We start from the raw sequence: 20638 nt of genomic DNA, 5'->3' as shown, positions 1-20638 counted from the left end.
TTTTATTAGTTATCCATATTAGTACAAAAGGTATAGATTTTACTGTTTTAGCCATGGTACGAGAATAGTTGAAACCAGTAATGTCAAATTCTTAAAAAATAATGAAATCAGTGGGAGTGAAGAACTAAGAAAAATAGACCTTGAGGAAATAAGAGTGGATATCCCACTACCATTTTTGCCTCAAGAAATAACTTTTGTCTATTCTTCTCAATACGTTACAAAAAATGAGCTACATAATGAAAATGGTTCATTATTACGAAAAGATGTCGTCATTGAAAATATTATAGAACAATCTCAATCAATACATTTGAGAATATCTTGAAGGAAAAAGAAATCAACTATATCAGATGATTATGTGGTATTATCAACAATAATCTGATTTTGATATTGGGATAAGAACATATCCAATTACGTTTTCATAAATCATGGAAAATGATGATTTTAATAAATAGATAGAAGCTATGAAAGAAGATTTGAAGTTTATGGACCACAATGATGTTTAGGATCTTGTCGAATTGCCTTATAATTTTAAAAGTGTCAGTTATAAATCGGTCTTCAAGACCAAACGCGATGCTAAAGGCAGTATCGAACAATTTAAATTCAGACTAGTGGATAAATATTTTACTCAAAAGGAATGTATAGACTATAGAGATATATTCTCTCTAGTTTCTAAAAAGAATTCCCTTAGAATCATTATGACACTTATAACATATTTTGATTTAGAATTACATCAACTGGATGGGAAAAATGCTTTCTTGAATGAGAATTTGGATGAAGACATCTATATGGATCAAGAAAAAGAACACTTAGTTTGTAAATTAAAAAAATTAATTTATAGTCTTAAACAAGCTTCTAAATAATGATATATAAAGTTTCATGATACAATTATATCATGATATATAAAGTTTTCAGATTTAAAGAAAACGTTGTTAATCAGTGTATATATCTAAAAAGTAGTAGAAACTAGTTTATATTTTTGAGACTATGTGGTGATGATAACTTAATAGTTAGTAGTGATCTTGGTTTGTTATATGAAACCAAGAAATATCTCTCTAAAAACTTTTAAATGGTTGATATGGGTGAGACAACTTATATTATTGGAACATAAATTTTTAGAGATCATCCTCGAGGATTATTAGATTTATCTCATAAAGAATATATTAACTGAGTTTTGGAGAGATTCAATATGTAGTTATATTCAACCAGTGTTGCACTCATTCTTAAGGGTGACAAATTAAGTAAAAGTTAGTACCAAATAAATGACTTAAAAAGGGAACGAATGAAGAACATTCCTTATGTATCTGCTGTGGGAAGTTTGATGTACGCTCAAACTTGTACTAGACCAGATATCAGTTATGCTGTTGGTATATTGGGAAGATATTAAAGTGATTTAGGAATTGAACAGTAGAAAGCTGCAAAGAAGGTTATGAGATATCTTCAATGGACAAAAGATTATATGCTCACATATAAAAGATCAAAACAATTATAGGTGATTGGATACTCGGACTCAGATTATAGTGGTTGTCGTTATAGCTTAAATTCTACTTCAGGCTTTGTCTTTATGCTAGAAAATGGACCAATCTCATGGAAGAGTGTAAAACAGTCTATCACTACCTCATCCACAATGGATGCTGAGTTTATAGCATGTTTTGAAGTCTCAAATCATGCTTTGTGATTGCAGAATTTCATTTTAGAACTTCGTGTTGTTGACTATATGGCCCAAGCCACTGAGAATACTTTGGTATAATACTGCAGCTATTTCCTATAAAAATAAAAAATATTCAAGTGGATCTAAACACATGGATTTAAAGTATTTAGTTGTTAGAGAAAGAGTTCATAAATAACAAGTGTCGATTGAAAATATTAGTGTTACACTTATGATTGTTGATACATTGACTAAAAAGCTACCTTCAAAGACGTATGCAGAAAATGTTATAAGGTTAGGTCTTTTGAGTAATCTATAATATGACAAGGCTATTTCAATGATTGAATAATTTACATTTTGTGCATTAAAGTTTGTTTCTATTACTTTTTTTTAATCATTGGTGCACAATTTAGTGTTTAATCAATAGAGAATGTCTTGACAAGATAAATTATAGAAGCTATTTTAATATTATGGACTAAATTAGTAAAAGTTATTGATATGTGGTGCATAGAAGGAAATGTGACATTGAAGTCATGTAACCATTATGATTTACATTTATAATTTAAGTTATTTTTATATTATGGTATAGTAATTTTGGGCTTGTTGGTTAATTTTATTGTAATCACATATCAAATTCACTTTACCAATAAATATATTTTAGTATAAAATGTACATATATATTATAGTTTTTATAATCAGTTTTATGGGTCAAGTGAGAGAAGGTTATTTTCAAAAATTAAATGGATGACCCACTAATCTAGTGTTTTATTTTTTTATCCACTTATAACGGTTGAAACTAATTTAAATGACACCCAAAATAATAGATAACTATTATAAAGGAAAAACTATCTCGATGGAGTGGGTAATCTTAAAATAAATTATAGAATTATTATATTTTATGGATATTAATCTACAATAATAGAAATGGTTATCAACACATTCAATTACCTTGAATGTGTTTTCGCTTCTCATCTCATCTATAAAAGAAGTACAAATTTTAATTTCAAGGTGTCTTCCATCAGCTAAAGTTATAAATTTTATACATAATAGTTAGATAGAGAGAAGAAGTGAGTTAGAGAATTAATTTTTTTAAAAGATCTCTCAATCACGTTATGACTGCATTATCTCAAAATAGTATATAGGGTTAACTTTTTACTGTATTTCTTTTCTTAAAGATGCATTGAATTTAATAAAAAAAAGATAACTTTAGTATAAATAATTTTTACAAAGTGACATGCAATGATGATTCTAGATTTTCCTAAGCTACACATACACATGCACGAGAACCCTTTTTTTTGCTATGAAAACTAAATCAATCTACAGAGATTATCTTGGCGTCAAGTTTTCTAAAGGTGAAGAGACACTTATCGAGATCCACCACTTGTCATGTCGATGTCTGTAAGGTCCAGTCAATCTTCGTCCTTTAGTTTTTGTCGTACTCTATTATTCTTCCTTCTCTGTTGCCATCTCTCGTTTTTACCCCAAACTGGAAAATTCTTTTCATTTATTCTTTTCATTTTATTCCTTTTTAGTTTAATTTTTTTTTTCAAGTTTTATAAACCTTTTTCAGGTTGATCCTTATGTACTTTCCTCTTATCTTTCTTTATATTTGAATTTTTTATTTTTCAAAAAATTATGTCTCCCAACTTCTAACTCTAAGATGGCTATTGTTTTCCGAGTTTTTATAGTATTATTCATAAAGTTATTATGAATTTACCTAAACTTTATTTAAAGATTCTCATTCGTAGTAGTTAAGTGTAAGGATCAAAAGTTTATATCTCAATAAGCCTATTAAGATACTATAGATGAACTTATTCGACTTGGTTCTACGGAGGATTAGATACCATAAATGAGCTTATTCCACTTGGTACGAGAAAAAATGTTTCTAATTGTTATTTTTAAATATTTTAAAAATGCTTTCAAAAATTTATTGTTGCTTTGGTATATTGAGATCTTTTTGGTGGTTTTTTTGTTTGTAAAATTTTATATATTGATTTTAAATCAATGTTAATATTAAATATTGACTCATTTAAATTCAATAATTACATTACACTTCTCAATATATTTGAAGTATATAAAAATACAAAATATAATAAACCAAAAACCTTTTGTTTAAGTACTTCTTTTATACTTAATAACTTTCAAAGTGATAGAGAATATGGAAGCCAAATTTATGAATCTTCTATTAACTTAAGTTCTTTTTTTTTTTGGTTTAAAAAAAAAAAAGTTTTTTCACTTATTTAAGGACTGTGAGTTGAAAATTCTTTACCTATTTGTTTTAAAAAATATTAAAGGATCCAACCTTGCTAGAATATAAAAAAGATTATTAAATTAGAAATATGATAGTTGCAACTCTTATTGATTTAATGTTTATATCATATTCATAATTTTTTTTTAATACAAAAACTAATAATGAGATATTTACATAATGTTCATACACTTAAATAACATTTTCTGTAAAGGGTTGGAACCTTACAAGAAATGAATTTATAATTTAAATGCAAAAGCGAATAAAGAGTTAGGGTTTACATTGCTTATACAATAATTTATAATGCCCAATAGGGATATGAGAATGTTCATTCTAAAAGACAAACGGTGATTAAAGAAAAGTAAATAAATAAGCATTCTATGATAACCTTCATTAGTACTTGAAGGGAGTCTGAGTGGTAAACTACTCATAACTCTCTTACTGATCGGGATCTGAATCTTAGTCTTCTTGATATAAAATGGTGAGTTACACTAATGCAGTAAGAATATCACACTAATAATGGATATTAAAAACTAAAGATTGGTAAAAATCAGAAAAATAACTAATGAAACCCTTGCTTTAATTAAATATATTTAACATAAAAACGTTTGTTTGATACATACCGTTACGAGTTTTTCAAAAATAACTTATGAAGACCCATATCTATACCACTTTTTAGTTTCACATATAAGAAGACAAGTAACGACAATTTTTCTTTCCTACTTGCTTACTTGTACCCCTGGGGGTGCATAGAGATATTCCCCTACTTGTGAACAAAATATCTAATTTTACCAATTAACTGGTCGTTCGTATACCCCGTCCGGTAATGGACGTCAAACATTCCATCGCCTCGATACCCCATCTGGTATGAGAGTGAACCATATCTCCCAAACCTTTTCGGTATGAGACTTTCCAACTCTGTCTGATTAAGGTGACGTTTATGGTAGGATTTCCTATGTACCAGACTCGTCTGCCCTTTCCTTTGGTACCCAGTAAGTCTTTCAAATAAAGATTTTCATCAAGCAATATAACCAACAAATGCATACCATTATCTCATATTATATTTACAGATCAATTAGACTAAATTTATGCAGATGATATAACTTATCATAACAAAGGATCGAGTAACCAGATAACCAAATAAATCGATAAGACTATTGAAACTATAAATTAAGAACATGCACAATACGATAATAAATAAGTAGGATAATATAGAAAAATAAACAAGAAATCAGGACAATCATGAACTAATCAATTCCAGCTCCACTAAAGACTTGTAATTATTTTAAGAGTTTTTCAACTTTTTACAAAAACACAAAATTATACATCGTTAAGCTTAAATTTACTGTAACAGAGAATAGAGTGAGGGATCCTTACCCGGATCAGTATTTCGAAACGTCGCACTGTTTACTACGCTTCCTAATGGGTACCAAATTTCTTGAATTTTTCATGTAGAATCTAAAACACTCGTCGTGTACCTAAAAATATTCCAAAAACCTAAAATCGATGCCTAAAACTCTTTTTGGTTAATTTTGGATTTCTGGCACCACGGTGGCGGTATGCTCGGACACAGGCTCCACTACCCACAGCGTCGGTTCACATCGACCTAGCTGATTTTGTCGGTTTTACACGTATCCTTGCAGAAAAATACGTTAGGGACCTTAGGTGGCCGAAAAATCACAAAAAATAGAACCTACCAGCGTGGGGAGGGGCCTCCGGATGCAGTGGCTCCACCAGTCCTCCTTCGTAGCTGGGATTCTTTCTTTGGCTAGCCTGCACAGAAAAAGATTGTGAACACTATGACTGAAAAATCATGTAAAACAGGAAGCGGGAAGGGCCATCCCACGTGGCCAAATTTTTTCTTTTTATACTTTGACCCCATATTTTTAATTTTTCTTTTAAAAACACTCTCCGAACTCAAATTTTCACATCTTTTTCTCAAAATTATTTTCAATCTCGTCCCTAATTCATTTTTTTCTCAAAATTTTAATTAAATAAAAATAAAATAATTTAAATAATTATTTTAGTAAAATATTTTAATAAGAATAAATTATCCTAGGTCGTTTTTTTGAGTCCGGGTATTATAACTTTTTTACCCATAAGAAATTTTGATTTCTCAAATTGGTCACTCTCTCATTCAGTCGAACAGCTGAGGGTACTGAGCCCTTAAGCTTGATTCTAGTTCCTAAGTGACATTTTGCTTCGTATGGTTCTGCTATAGGATCTTGAGAAAGGGAATTTCTCGATTGCAAAATACTCTACTCTTCTGGTCTACAATTCCTACTGACACCTCCTCATAGGATAGATTTTCATGGAGTGAAAGGGGCTTGTGGAACAGAATGTGTGAGGAGTCTGAGTTGTACTCGGGTAGCATGGATACATAGAACACATTATAAACCCTAGATAACTCTAGAGGTAGTGCCATTTTATAGGCGGTCGTACCAATCCAGTCTAAGATCTCAAATGTCCCGATGAACCAGAGATGTAATTTCTCATTCTTGATAAACCTATTGATCCCCTTGAAAGAGATGATCTTAAGAAACACTCGATAACATTTTTCAAAATTTAAATCCCTTCTCCGTGTGTCTGAATAACTCTTTTACCTGCTCTGAGTTGTCTGAATGCTCTTTCTTATCTTACCTACCTTGGCTGTAGTGTTCTCAATAAGATCTGGGTCGAATAATTTTCTATTACCCACCTTTTTTCAATAGATCGACGACCTGCAAGGGCGGCCATATAATGCTTCATACAGAACCATGCCGATACTTGCCTTGTACTTGTTATTGTAGGCGAACTCTATTAAATGTATATGATCATCCCAATGACCCCCGAAGTTTAGAATACAAGCTCAGAGCATATCCTTCAGTGTGCGAATCATCCTTTCTGATTGTTTATCGATTTGAGAGTGGAATGCAGTACTAAGGAACAGTTTCGTTCCCATTGCTTGCTTAAAAATAGACCAAAATCGAGAAGTGAACTTGGGGTCTATGTCGGATACTACTATCACTAGAACTCCATATAACCTGACTATTTCCTGAGTATATATTTTTGTTAACTTATCTAAGGGATCGATCATTTTGGTAGCCAAGAAGTGAGAAGACTTGGTGAGCTGGTTGACAATTACCCAAAGGATATCATATCCTGAGCGTGCCCTAGGCAACCCAGTCACGAAATCCATTATGATATGTTTCCACTTTTACTCCAGGATCGGTAATGGCTGAAGTAACCTGCATGAGCGTTGATGCTCTGTCTTAACTTGTTGACATACTAGACACTTAAAAATAAAGTCGGTGACCTCTCTTTTTATCCCGCTCCACCAAAAGTAGGGTCGTATATTTTGATATATTTTAGTACTTTCGAGATCCATAACGAATTTTCAGATATGAGTCTCTATCATGATGTTCATTTTCAGTTCACTGTCACATTTAACACACACTTTATCCTAAAATCTGAGCAACCCATTGGTAGAGATCCAGAATTCTGAATTTATCCTTGTTCTCCATCCTTCCTGAGAGCTGCTAGGGTGAAATCGATGGATTGAGCTTCCTTTATTATCAAGATCAATTCATGTGTAACAGTTAGGTGGGCCAAATATGTAACTCTCTTCAAGTCCTGAAGTCGTATCTATTGTGCGGCCCCTATTACCTTACATTCAGAAACTATTAGGTGAGCTAACATATCTGCACTTTTTTTGCTGAGTGCGTCGACTACCACATTGTCATTGTCTGGGTGATACAAAATATTGCAATTGTAGTCCTTGATGAACTCTATCAAATGCCTCTGATGCATATTGAGATCTTTTTGAGTGAATATGTGCTTCAAGTTCTTATGGTCAGTATAAATCTCAAAAGTCTCCCTATATAATTAGTGGCACCAAATCTTGAAGGCGTGGATAATAGTGACAAGTTCTAAGTTGTGGGTAGGGTAGTTTTTCTCATGACTCTTTAACTCCTTGGACTCATAGGCTATGACCTTCTCATACTGCATTAGAATACAACCCAACCCTAAATATGAGACATTACTGTAAATTGTATATCTACCTGTCCCCCTCGGTAAAACCAACATGGGTACAGTAGTCAACCACTTCTTAAGTTTTATAAAGTTCATTTCACAGTCATCGTTCCACTCAAACTTATCGTTCTACTTTGTGACCCGGGTCAAAGGAGTGGCTAGGTTAGAAAATCCTTCTACAAATCTGCAGTAATAACCTGTCATTCCTAAAAAATTACGAATCTCTTTGACTGAGGTTAATTTCTCTCAACCAAGCACTGCCTCAACTTTTTCGGGGTTCACTAACACTTCATCCTTTGATATGATGTATCATAGGAAGGTAGTCTGTTTGAGACATAACCCACACTTACTTAATTTTGCATACAACTTTTTCTCCTTGAGAACTTGCAAAACCTGAGTTAGGTGGTGAGCGTATTCCTCTCTGCTTTTTGAATAAACCATGATATCATCGATAAGTACAATGACGAACAAATTTAAGAATTGTCTGAAAACCCTGTTCATTAAGTCCATAAAAATGGTTGGTGCATTGGTTAATTTAAATGACATAACCGAGAACTTATAATGTCCGTACTTGATTCTGAAGGTTATCTTAGGAATGTTTTCTGCCATGATCTTTACCTGATGGTAACCTGAACGTAAGTCTATTTTAGAGAAGACTTGGGCGCCTTGTAACTCATCAAAATGTCATCGATCATGGGAAAAAGGTAATTGTTCTTGATCGTGACCCTGTTCAATTCCCTATAGTCAATAGATAATCTTAACATCCCATCCTATTTCCTTGTAAATATGAATTCAGCACCTCAAGGGGACACACTATGTCGGATGAATCTACTATTATACAATTTATTGATTTGTTTGCTCAGCTATTCTATCTCAACATGACTCATGCGGTAAGAGACAATTGAGATAGGTCGGGTGCCGAACTTAAGGCCTATGGTAAACTCAACTTCCCTGTTCACTGGCAGTGCGGGTAATTCATCAGGGAACACATCCAAAAATTCTTGGACCACGAAGATTTCTTGAATGCAAACTTCTTTTTTAGGTTCACTCTATATCACGTCCGAGTTGGCTTCAGCATCCTACTAGGTGAGGGTATAGACTATGCGCTGGACTAGAGGTCTGGCTTGATTTTTGATTCCGCAGAAACTCTCTTGCATGATGCTGGACATTTTCGCAGATGTAGTAGGTGCTGTTGAGGTGATAACAAGGTCGATACCCATGGTCCTTGTTGCGGTGCTGGTAAGTCTTGTTATATCTTGTTAAAGAGGAATTGGATTATATTGGAGAGGGATCAGGTGATCCTATAGTGGCATCTGGTTGTATGGTGGGGTATCGAATTATACTGTGGCGGTGTCGGATGATACGGTGGAGGGATAGGGTTGTATCGAGGTGGCGCTGGATCCACTCGTTGTAGGGGTAGTTCATATTGTGGCAGTGGTGGAGGGTCAAACAGCTCCCCCTCTCTTCCCTAACCTGATGAAAAAAGATGAGTTTTTCTAACATGTCGAAGAGCTGATTGACATCCTCTCGAAGTGACCTATCTCAAGCTGCCTTGTTCAGTAGGGGCCCTCCTCTCCTCATGTGCTTGTACTTATTTTTCACAACGAAATATTGAACAATAGTTCGTATTTGATATTTTTAAGTTTTTGTATAAGGAATTATTTTGGGGAACAGGACTCTGATACCAACTGTAAAGACTTGGAATCTTAAAGAAAATGAATTTATAATTTAAATGCAAGAGCGAATAATAGAGTTAGGGTTTACATTCCTTATATAATAATTTACAATACCCAATAGAGATATGAGAATGCCCTTTCTAAAAGATAAATGGTGGTTAAACAAAAACGAATAAATAAGCATCATATGACAAACTTTACTAGCACTTGAAGGGAGTCTGGGTGGTGAAATCGAGATCCAGATCTTGGTGTTCTTGATATGAAATGGTTAATAAAAGGGTGAGTTGTACTAACCTAGCAAGAATATCACACTAATCACTGATATTAAAAACTGAATATTGGTAAAAATCAGAAAAACAACTGATGGAATCCTTGCTTTAATTAAATATATTTAATATAAAGACATTTGTTTGATGCATACCATTACGAGTTTTCTAAAAGTAACTATTAAGACTCATATCCATACCACTTTCATTTTCACACATAAAAGGATAAGTGACGACAATTTTTCTTTCTTGCTTGCTTACCAGTACCTCTGGGGGTCCACAGTGATGTCCCATTACTCGTGAACCCAATATCTAATTTTACCAATTAATTGGCAGTCCCCATACCCTGTCTAGTAATAGGTGCCAAACATTCTATCACCTCGATATCTCGTCTTATATGAGGGTGAACCATATTTTTCAAACTTTTTTCGGTATAGAACTTCTCAGCCCCGTCCAACTGAGGTGACGTTCACGGTATGGTTCCTTTTGTACCGGACTCATTTGCCCTTTCCCTGGATACCCAGTAAGTCTTTCACATTAAGATTATCATCAAGCAATACAACCAACAAATGCATACTAATATTCCATATTATATTTACAGATCAATTAGACTATATTTATGTAGGCGATGTAACTTATCATAACAAGAGATCGAGTAACCAGATAAGCAAATAAACAAGATAAATCGATAAGAATATTGAAAAGGACAGTGAATACAATGATAAGAAAATTACATGAAACGTGAAGGGGCTCATTAGAGGGATTTTTTTGGTTTTGGTCGCGACAGCTCTATTAGACTTTACTCACAGTTTTCGGCTCACTTCTCGTCCATTTTGTTTCGATTTGGCCATAGGGATGCTCGAAATCGAATTTCAAGTGGGTAGGGAAAAATTTTACATTTTTTAACGGTCGACGGTTAGCCTCCTTCTCTGGTGCCTGGTTCTTCTTCTCCAGTAGGGACAACTATTGTTTTGGTTCCCTTGTGACGTGGGATATTTATACCCATCATGTGTCGATCTGGACCGTTCATCACGATTGATCTCTTTCGTCCTATCACGCATAAGGAGAAAAGAAATATGAACTGTTCATCGCGATTGATCTTATTCGTTCGATTGCGCCTAAGGAATGAACGAATCCAAGCCGTTCACGCGTTGGGATCAAACCTAGACCGTCGAATCGCTAGTCATGTGGATCGCCCGCGTGGCCTCTCGCATGGCGTCGACGTCAGCGTGTTTGACACGTGGTGTGCTCCGGTTCATCGGAGCTGCTGACTGGGCCGTCTCACGTGGATGAATTTTTTTTTTTTTACTTTCACCCCCATGTTTCTAATATTTTTTTCCAAAACACCCCTGAACTTAAATTTTCACCTAATTTTCTCAAAATTATTTTCATTTTTGTCTCAAAATTTTAATTAAATAAAAATAAAATAATTTAAATAATTATTTTAATAAAAAAATTATCTTGGACTGCTTTTTGAATTTGGATATTATATTTTAATTTTTATTGATTTTATTAATTATTCAAAATTATTTTTTGAACTTTTTCTTAAAGCATCAATACTTGAATTAACTATTTCAAAATTTTTTAATAAATAAAAAATTAGAAGTTTGAAATAAATAAAAACATATGAGACTAAACTATAATAAAAAATATCATTTACTAAATTATAAAAAATATTAAATTTTAAAGACTAATTTGTAATTTATCTAAAAATTTATCAAATAAAATTTTAAATTAAAGTATCTTCAACCAATCTAAAATTTAACTAAAAGATTGATAAATTATTTTCTAACTATTTAGTTAAAGTAATTTGTTTTTAATTATATTTAAAATGTTATAATTTTTTTTTCAAGTTTGAAAAGAAAAAGTCTTTGAGTCTTTATTGTTAATTTAAAAAGTATAAATTTAAAGCTTGTACAAGACAAACTCTATCTCTCTAACCGCTTCTACACGTATAGCCATAAATTATATTGCCGCGTTGTTGGCCCTCTCACACGATGACACGTGTACATAAAATGGGCGGGAACGTAGCAAGGTATGAAACCATTAGCCGCCGCTCAAAAGTCGTTAAAACTCTCTCTCACAGTTCAAAAACCAGTCTCCCACTCTTTAGAATCAAATTCACGCCTGTTCGGCAAGCAAGAATTCAAGAAAATATCCAGAGATTGCAATGGATGAACACCCGCGAGGTTCCAGGCTTCTCCTTTACAAAGTTTCCTTCCCGTCACAATATTTCTTTTTCTTGCCTCCAATCTCTATGTTGACCGTTTATGCTTGTTGTTAATTTTCTAGCCAAAGAAGACGATATGGATGGGAAAACTCGAGGCAAAGAAGCTTGCGATTCTGCTGAAGTGAAATGTGTTTCTGATTGTATAATTCCTCACGTCCTCAACTTGTAAGCTTCTTTTTGTCTTTCCTCTGTATGATTGTGAAATTTTTCATGCATCTGACTCTAAATGAGAGAAGTGAAATTGATTCTGGATTGAACTTAGAAACATCTTAAGGTGTATGTTTTAACAGATTTGAGAAGCTCTTGATAATCCTTGTAAAATTTATTTTCTGCTAACAGAAAAATGAAAAGTTTGAGCCTTAGGATCTTGTTCTTGTGCAAGTTTTGAGTGATTACAGAGAAAAGAAATTTTAATTTCTTTTCGTGTGTTTATATTAAACATTTTAATGTGTGTCTAAATATGAGAGGATGCTTTCCTGATTATGCAAGAAAAACTACACAAAACAGGAAGTTAAGTAAATTTCTGAAATTGTTTGGCCATGATCAAGGGAATATTTTGCAGCAACCGTGTAGTTTATGGTTGATATGAGCATGGGGATCACGACATATTATGCTAATAGCTAAAATCATGCTAACTTCATCCTCGAGGCCAAGGTGGACTCGTAAAAAGCATTGAATTTGGATAGAGGTTGACTAACAAAAAAGATCGAGTGCGTACAAGGAATAGTGGTGGTTAGATTATGTTTGATGAAGTCATTGGTTTGCTAATTACATTCATTAATGATATTATTGTAAGAAATCTGAATGACACCTTCACTTGTTACATGTTATTAATTGGCAATAGAAGAAGAATAAAGCAGCAAAAAAAAAAAAAAAGGAAAAGAAGTGGTAGAAAAGGTTATCATGGTTTAGGTGCTGATCCCTAGAGATGGAGAAATCTGGGCTGGTCTCCTTAGGTGATTGACTCTGTTTTTAGGTTTAGGTTTCTGGTTTGGCTTCAATTAGGAAAAGTGGTGTAGAAAAGATTATCATGGTGTAGGAACTCTGACCTTGTAAAAAGGTAGAAGGATTGTTATGCGTTTGAGATGAAACAAAGAGAGCTAATAGAGCAGATGAAATTTGGTCTAGGGTTAGTGATCCGAAACTAACACTAGAAAGGAGCAACAACCGTGCAATAGGAGGTCTAACAATGCAACGGACACAACCAAAATACAAGGATTTCAATTTCCAGATCCTGCACAAAAAGGCCGCATGACATTATCTTTTCCAAGGATTTTTGGTAATACTAAAGGCGATGAGCAACAGAAGCATCTGTACTCACAGATTCAGCCTGTGCTGTGCTCATAACCAATTGTCTGTCTTTAGTTTATGGGAATTTAGTAAAATAGAGTTCCTTCGTCATCGATGGGGTTGAAGAACCTGTACTGGTCAGTGCGAAACAATATCACCACACCATCTTTTGGTGCTTGCTGATTATGCCCAATTAGTAAAGAAAAAGAAGAAAGCAAGGATAGTGACAAAAGAAAGCACAAAAAAAAAGGAAGCAGCAGAAAAGAATTTCTTGGTGTATATGCTCGCACAAGAGAGAGGATGGGTTGATCTCCTTAAGTTAATTCTGTTTAAGGTTAGGTTCCTAGTTTAGGTGTAACTGGGAAATTTGTTGTTTGTGATGGGAGTTTGGAATAAAGGTGGAATGTAAATTAGTTTAGGTCAAAATTCTTATCAATTTTTTTGGGTATATTTAGTTAATCTTTCAAAAAATTAGTTTTGATTATTTATTTAAATAATAAATGGAAGCAGTAGAAAAGAATTTCTTGGTGTATATGCTGGCACAGCATAAGATGGGTTGATCTCCTTAAGTTAATTCTGTTTAAGGTTTGGTTTCTAGTTTAGGTGTAACTAGGAAATTTGTTGTTTATGATGGGAGTTTGGAATAAGGTAGAATATGAATTAGTTTAGGTCAAAATTCTTATCAATTTTTTTTTGGGTATATTTAGTTAATCTTTCAAAAAAATTAGTTTTAATTATTTATTTAAATAATAAATAAGTACGAGGAATATGGAATTATTTTTGTACACTTTTACGTAAAATGTAATAGTAAAAAATAGAGAGGTATAGATTCTCTATGACAAGCCCCTAACCCTAACTCCACGCATCTAAACCCATAAGTTGGTCCTTAATTCTGGAGGAGCAGAAGCACACTTAATGTTTTGAACAACCAACAAAGTAAAAGAACTTTAGTTGTGTCAGTCAAGATACAAACTTCAACTTTGATAGTGGAGCAGGTCACAATATTTTTCTGTTTACTAATCCAAGAAAGAAGAGAGCTTTTCAAAGAGAAAAAGAACCTTGTGATGGAACCTTAGTTTCAGTTGAAGCATAGCTTGTAAGTCACAGAGTTAATCACCATTAGTATAAGCCATCGGATCCACCGTGGATGTGACAGGGAACGGTGGGGAGAACAAATTGCTCCTGACATGAAAGAGGATTTTAAGCATGACAGAGTAGCTAGCAACTAAGAGCAGCAACAAACGGACTTCTTAGATAAAATGCATGAGTGATACCAGAGCAAGATAAATAAGGTTGCCTAGCAATTCGTTATATAATTTGACAGCTTGAACTGGAGTCATTGTATAGGCAGACATTTGTATTGAAAAGGTCTAAAGCTGTTCTAGAATGTATTATATCAGCTTGAGCCAGAAGATAATATGCGTATTTTGTGATGCAGAATAAAAGGATCTTTAATCAGCAAGGTGTGTCTGTTGGCACTGGAGTTGCAAAACTGGCCCTTTCTTGACTGTATCAAATAAGTGCCAGATGCTGCAGCCTCTTGGCCGGTTTGAAGCTAGTAAAGCCCTACCAATATACTTTCCCCAACCAAGCAAGACAAGAGACTAGAAGTCATCAACTTAGAGTAACATTTCTTGAAATAAAAATGCAAAAGCTTAATTCAGTATCCTCCAAGTCTTGAAAAGTCTGAAGGGATGCCACATCCTAGAAAGTAAACTTTGCACTATACTTGGCCTATGCTCCTCAAAGCTCATTGACGCGGGAGGGACGGGGAAAGATCATTTTGATTCCTGGAATCTCACATAATATAACAACCATAAAGTTTAACCATCTAATTTACCCTCCCTATTTCAACTACAACAAATAGTTTTAATTGCAAATAAAGGTAATTGGAAAAAATAAAAAAAAATAAAGAAGACGTCACGACTTATACGATAAATCAATTCTCAATTCTTGATTTAACGAAAGGGTTTGAAACTCTCTAACTTGAACATGCTTGAAGAACACTCTCTTAAAAATTAGCATTACTAAATTAGAAGAAAAAACCTTGAAATTTATTAATATAAAAGTTGTGTTTACAAAGCTAATAGCGAAGCATTTTCAGAGACTTTTGATGGGTGTCAAATTTACCAAAACAAAATTCCTATTTAACTAATAAAATAAGATTATAGTAAAGGTAAATAAAGTCGAATCCACAGGAAATTAAAAACTAATTTTATTCTTTGACCAACAAATAAAAAGTAAATAAGGAGAGTTTTATAAAATCCAATACACAAAATACAAAATAAACACTTAGTAGAATAACATTAAACAAACTTTTGGCTGCAAATTAGAAATGAAAATAATTAGAAGAAGAATTCCTATTTAATGGATTCAAGGATTTATTTTATTTAAACTATAGTAAACCAGTTTTAATTGTCGGAAATGTTCTGATAATCAATTCTTCCTTATTTCTAAACAAACCAAGAAACGTTTGTTAGTTGGTTCTTTATTGCCAAATAGTCATGAGAACGTTTACATGATTTAACTTGTCAATAGTTTTGAGAACTAGAAGAACCTGATTCAAGTTGTCGGATTCATCTGAATGAATCGGTCAACTAGATTAATTACCTCCTCAGTGCAACACTGATCGCTACTAGTTGCTGGAACCGCTTAAATAATTACGAATTTGAGAGGTTCGGCTAGCTGCTTGTTGCCTCTCCAAACGTTTAATGGGCCATATTCAAACGGATTCAAAATCACAAATATATATAGATGCAGAAAATAAATAAATACAAAAATTCAAATCAAATATATATTAAACCAATTCGATCTCACAAATACATCAATAGAGTTCACCAAATCTCAACTAGGAAAAGAAAGCAAGTTAGCCACTCATGGTGAACTTCAATATAAAAAAGCTTCTTAAAAATTAAAAAGATGAGGAAGATGAAAAGAGGGTGCGACATCTGCAACTATCGCTGTGTGCTGCCTCCGGAAGAAAGAAGATGATGAACCTACTCCGCAGCTGCGATTTTATAACCCAAGGAGATTAGGATGTTTTTTCTTTTGTTGATTATGAACATTTTTCTTGATTTTTGGCTTATCCCCAAATCTTGGCTGGAAGGAGATCTTTTTCAAATTTAAAAAACGTGCATTTTCATTTAAGTCAGCTGCCGTGCGCGATGCTTAGACTTGCCCAAGGCTAAGTTGTCCGAGGTGGGACCTGCTGCTGACTGCTGAATCCAAGCCTTGCCTAAAGATTGTTTTTAGGCTGATGATTTTTTTCACAAACTCTTCCTATTTTTGTGTTGTTTTTTTCTTATTTCATCATTATCTGCTATCATGCTACAAAATATAAAAAATAGTTCAAATTAGATAACATACTATCAGGTTTAACAATTCAAAAGTTGGTAATAATGATGTCGTTTTTAGGCACTATGAACTTTATTTTACGAATATGACTCGAAGTAAGATTACATATTCCTACTTTAATTTTAAAACTTAATTCGACTCAGATACTTAATTGAAAATAATAAAACAATTAAAATTTTAATCTAAACTCAAAATAAATTAATAAAATATTACCAACTTATTTGAAGTAGACTTCTCTTCTTCTTCCCAATTTCATCATGTGGCTTTTATCTCTTTTAGACTTCAATTTTGTGTAAGAGTTCTCTTTGTTGCTGCATAGGAATAATGTAGAAATTAGGAAAAGATAAGAGGAGTCCAAGCCGGACTCAGCTTGCTATACACGCTGTCCAGGTGCACATGGAAGCTTCCCCAAGCGCGTGTGGCCTAGGTGTATGTGCGGCAGGAACAACCCTCACAGGTGCATCCCATTGAGCAACCTAGGTGTGTGGGCGCTCATGTGCACGCGCGACAACATCTACCTGCACAAGTGCACCTCCTGTGCCCGGTTCCCCTGTGCAGACTGCCCGTAGGCATGCGAGACTTCCCCTGCGCATAGTGGCCGCATGTTTGTTCTGTCTTCTCCCGCACAACCTGTTGACTTTAGCGTGCGGCATGGTCTTCTTGGCACGCACAATATAATTCCATGTGTACAGCCTCGACTGGGATGTGGGCTTCTCACCCCGCACATATGGACCTTTGCGTGCACACCCAATGGGCTTTCAAATCCATGTCTTGGCAGGGGTTTCTTCTCATTGGTGTGATCTCCTTGGGCTGAGCCTCTCATTGACTTTGAGGCCTTGTGGGGCCTTGGTTTGGACCAAGGCTTGGTCTTCTTCCTATTATATGCATCTCCAAGCCCATGGGTTTCTTCTTGGGCCTTTAGTCCACCTCCCTGATTTGTCTTGGCTTTCGTTTGGGCCAATTCCATTTGAGAAAGTACCTATGGATGTGCTTGCCTTCCTGTTTGGGCTACTCCTGTTTATGAAATGAGCTGTGCTCCGTATTACTTTCCTTTTTGATTGGGCAGACAATCTCTCTTCGGGGACACTACCTTGCACGCTCTTGAGACATGCTATTATGTGATCGCTTACGACATTTCTCTGTCATATTTTCGTGAATACTCGGATTACAGAAATATTCCCCTATGTGAGTCTCCCATTTGTCACAAGATTTATTATCGTTTTTAATCACATTGCTTATGGAGGTCAAGAAATTTTCAGTTATAGAGAAGGCAGTGAGATATCTCATATTGGACCATGTCCAGCTTCTATTAAAGAGAGGAAGGTCCATTAAGCCTAGGTTATCAATGAAATTATTGAACTTACACATGTATGAAGAGGAAAAAGTACCACTAGTTTATTCATCGTTCCATTGTAATCACATTGAATACCCGCCAACCCATTGGTCATCCCTTCTACATCTTACTATGATCACATTAATGCACTTTCATTGCTTTCTCCCTTTCTATATGAAGAAAAGTGTAGGAACACGTGAAAAACCCCTATCTTCACGTTTGAGATCCTAGCACTGCCAATCCTCCTCCCTATCTTCAAATCCTGAAAAACACAAGTAATTTTTGAGAAATTAACACCACATGATAGGTAGATAGTTAGTTTACAAACATAAACTAAATTATAGGTTAATTTTGAAACATGAAGAACATCCTGTAAAAAAATTGTAAGTGATAGGTTAATAGTTCATTTGCCAACCATTGTAAAATAAGTTCCATATGCAATTGAACCTTTTGTTGTGCTGAACTAGGTGAATAAGACAGGAAAAAATAGGAATTACAGGTCATGTGATCAGTATCCAGAATCAACAATCCATTGCTCATCTGAATTTAGCATACTTGCAATAAAGGGTTCCGAAATATATTGCTTTGCCATGAGAGAAGTTCTTATAGCAGAATTACTTGTCACAGAGGTAGAAGAATTGGAAAGAAGGCTACACAAGTGTTCAACTTGTGCTTTTGTGAAATTAACAACTTTTGGTTTATTAGTCGATAGTGTTGCCCCTTTCTTTTTAATCGATTTGGCACAAAATTCTCAGACTTTCCATGAATTAGCCAACAAGTCTCCCTTGTGTGATATGTTTTGTTGCAGTAATCACACTAAACATGTTTTTTTTTTTGCAGAATTTTGTGATCAATTGGAAGGAGAATGGTTCATAGCAAGAGCAGAGGCATCCACTTGGACAGCCATGGTGTCACCAAGCATAACTCAACGACGATGAACCTCTGCAAAGATTTCATTTATGGATGGTAAAGGTCGCACACCCAGGAGACAACCACATACATCATCCAACTTTTTATTTAAACCAGCCATATGATTTTTCTGGATTAGTTTATTGAAAAGGTGAGCACGACAAGATCTTTCCAGGGGGTTGAATGAAATATGTCAACCTCTTGCCACAATTGTCGCAAACTGTTATAATATTGAGTTACATTCACATCACCTTGACGAAGGTTGCATGCGCAATTTCGCAATTCAAACAATTGTCATGAATTTTCTAAATCAAAATAGGCAAGAGTGACGGCATCCCAGATCTTTTTTGCTGTAGAATGAAAAAGTTAGATTTCACCTATCTCATCCTCCATAGAATAATTAACCACACTACAACTAAGTAGTTATTAGTGTCCCATAGTGTATACGAGGGATCATCAACATCTGGACGAGGAGAAGAACCGTTTACAAAGGATATTTTGTCTTTTTTTCAAATCACCAAAGTTGTCGAACGAGACCATTGTAAGAAATTCTTCTTATTCAATTTTTGAGTCGTAATCTAATTTATGAGAAATATTTTCTGCAGTAACAGCAAAAACAATTGTGGAAACAGATTTAGAAGCTTCAAATTGAGCCTCCAAATCAATTCCTCTTATCCCTGACATTCTCTCAACTTACTACTTCCTTTTTTTTTCTTGTTCTGATACCATAAAAGAGACCAGTAAGAAAAAAATCTTATATCTATACTGTATTGATTTGAATAATCTTCATACGCGAGAAGAGAATAATGTACAACGACATTATACAGCCGAGTAGGAGAAATATACATGCTCTAATTAATGATATTCTGTTATCCTAATTTAATAATTCTAAATATAGAAGATTTACAAGATATTACAAAATATTACTACATCATAAAATTACAATCAATCATCTTAAATGTAGACAAATAAATAATCCTAAAATTACGGCCAATCATCTTAAATGTAGAATAAATAATTAATTGATTTTCCTTCATTGATGATCATACTTGAGGTATTTTGGGTTTATGTTCTAAAAGACAAATAAGATGTCTCATTGGTTTTTAAGAATTTCTACTAGATGGTTCAAACACAATTTAATATAAAAATTCAAATTATTCGTACCGATAATGATATAAAATACTTCAATTTTATTCTTGGTGATTTTTCCGAATCAATAGTATTTTACACCAAATCTCATGTATCGATACTTCAAAACAAAACGGTGTGGCTGAGAGAAAAAACTGCCACCTTCTTGATATTATTTGTGCCCTCATGTTTTCAACAAACATTCCAAAACATTTATGAGAGGATGCAGTATTAATTACGTGCTATTTGATTAATTGACTTCCATAAAAAATACTAAATTATAGAAAATCACTTGAATATTTCTCGACTTTCTTTCTTAATTATCGTATTTTTTCTCAACTAGTCTTGGATTTTTGGAAGCGTCGCTTTTGTTCATGTGCCTAGTCAAAGGAGGTTAAAATTAGACGCTCGTTCCCTAAAATGTATTTTTCTTGAATATTCTGCTACTCAAAAAGGTTATTGGTGTTATTGTCCCTAAAAAAGAAAATCTTATACTTCTACTAATGTTATTTTTTTTTAAGAATCAGCCTTTTTATATCCGAAATTTG

At 33.9% G+C, this 20638-nt stretch overlaps 1 long non-coding RNA gene across 3 annotated transcripts; it reads left to right on the top strand.

Annotated features, from left to right (window-relative positions):
- The first annotated feature begins 11814 nt into the window (after positions 1 to 11814).
- LOC148240469 (uncharacterized) lies at positions 11815 to 19754 on the top strand. 3 transcript variants are annotated; one of them, XR_015814121.1, is made up of 3 exons: positions 11879 to 12035; positions 12139 to 12241; positions 18894 to 19754. It is a non-coding gene; the product is annotated as an uncharacterized LOC148240469 (long non-coding RNA). The 3 variants fall into 3 exon arrangements; XR_015814122.1 differs by lacking the exon at positions 18894 to 19754 and adding an exon at positions 14805 to 15032; XR_015814120.1 differs by lacking the exon at positions 18894 to 19754 and having other exon boundaries at positions 11815 to 12035; positions 12139 to 12444.
- Positions 19755 to 20638: the final 884 nt, after the last annotated feature.

Source organism: Carica papaya, chromosome 8 (genome assembly GCF_054855325.1).
Source record: "Carica papaya isolate Zhongbai chromosome 8, ASM5485532v1, whole genome shotgun sequence".
NCBI classification, from domain to species: Eukaryota; Viridiplantae; Streptophyta; class Magnoliopsida; order Brassicales; family Caricaceae; genus Carica; species Carica papaya.
Note: the sequence above shows the minus strand (reverse complement) of the source record. Positions and strands in the feature narration are given on the sequence as shown.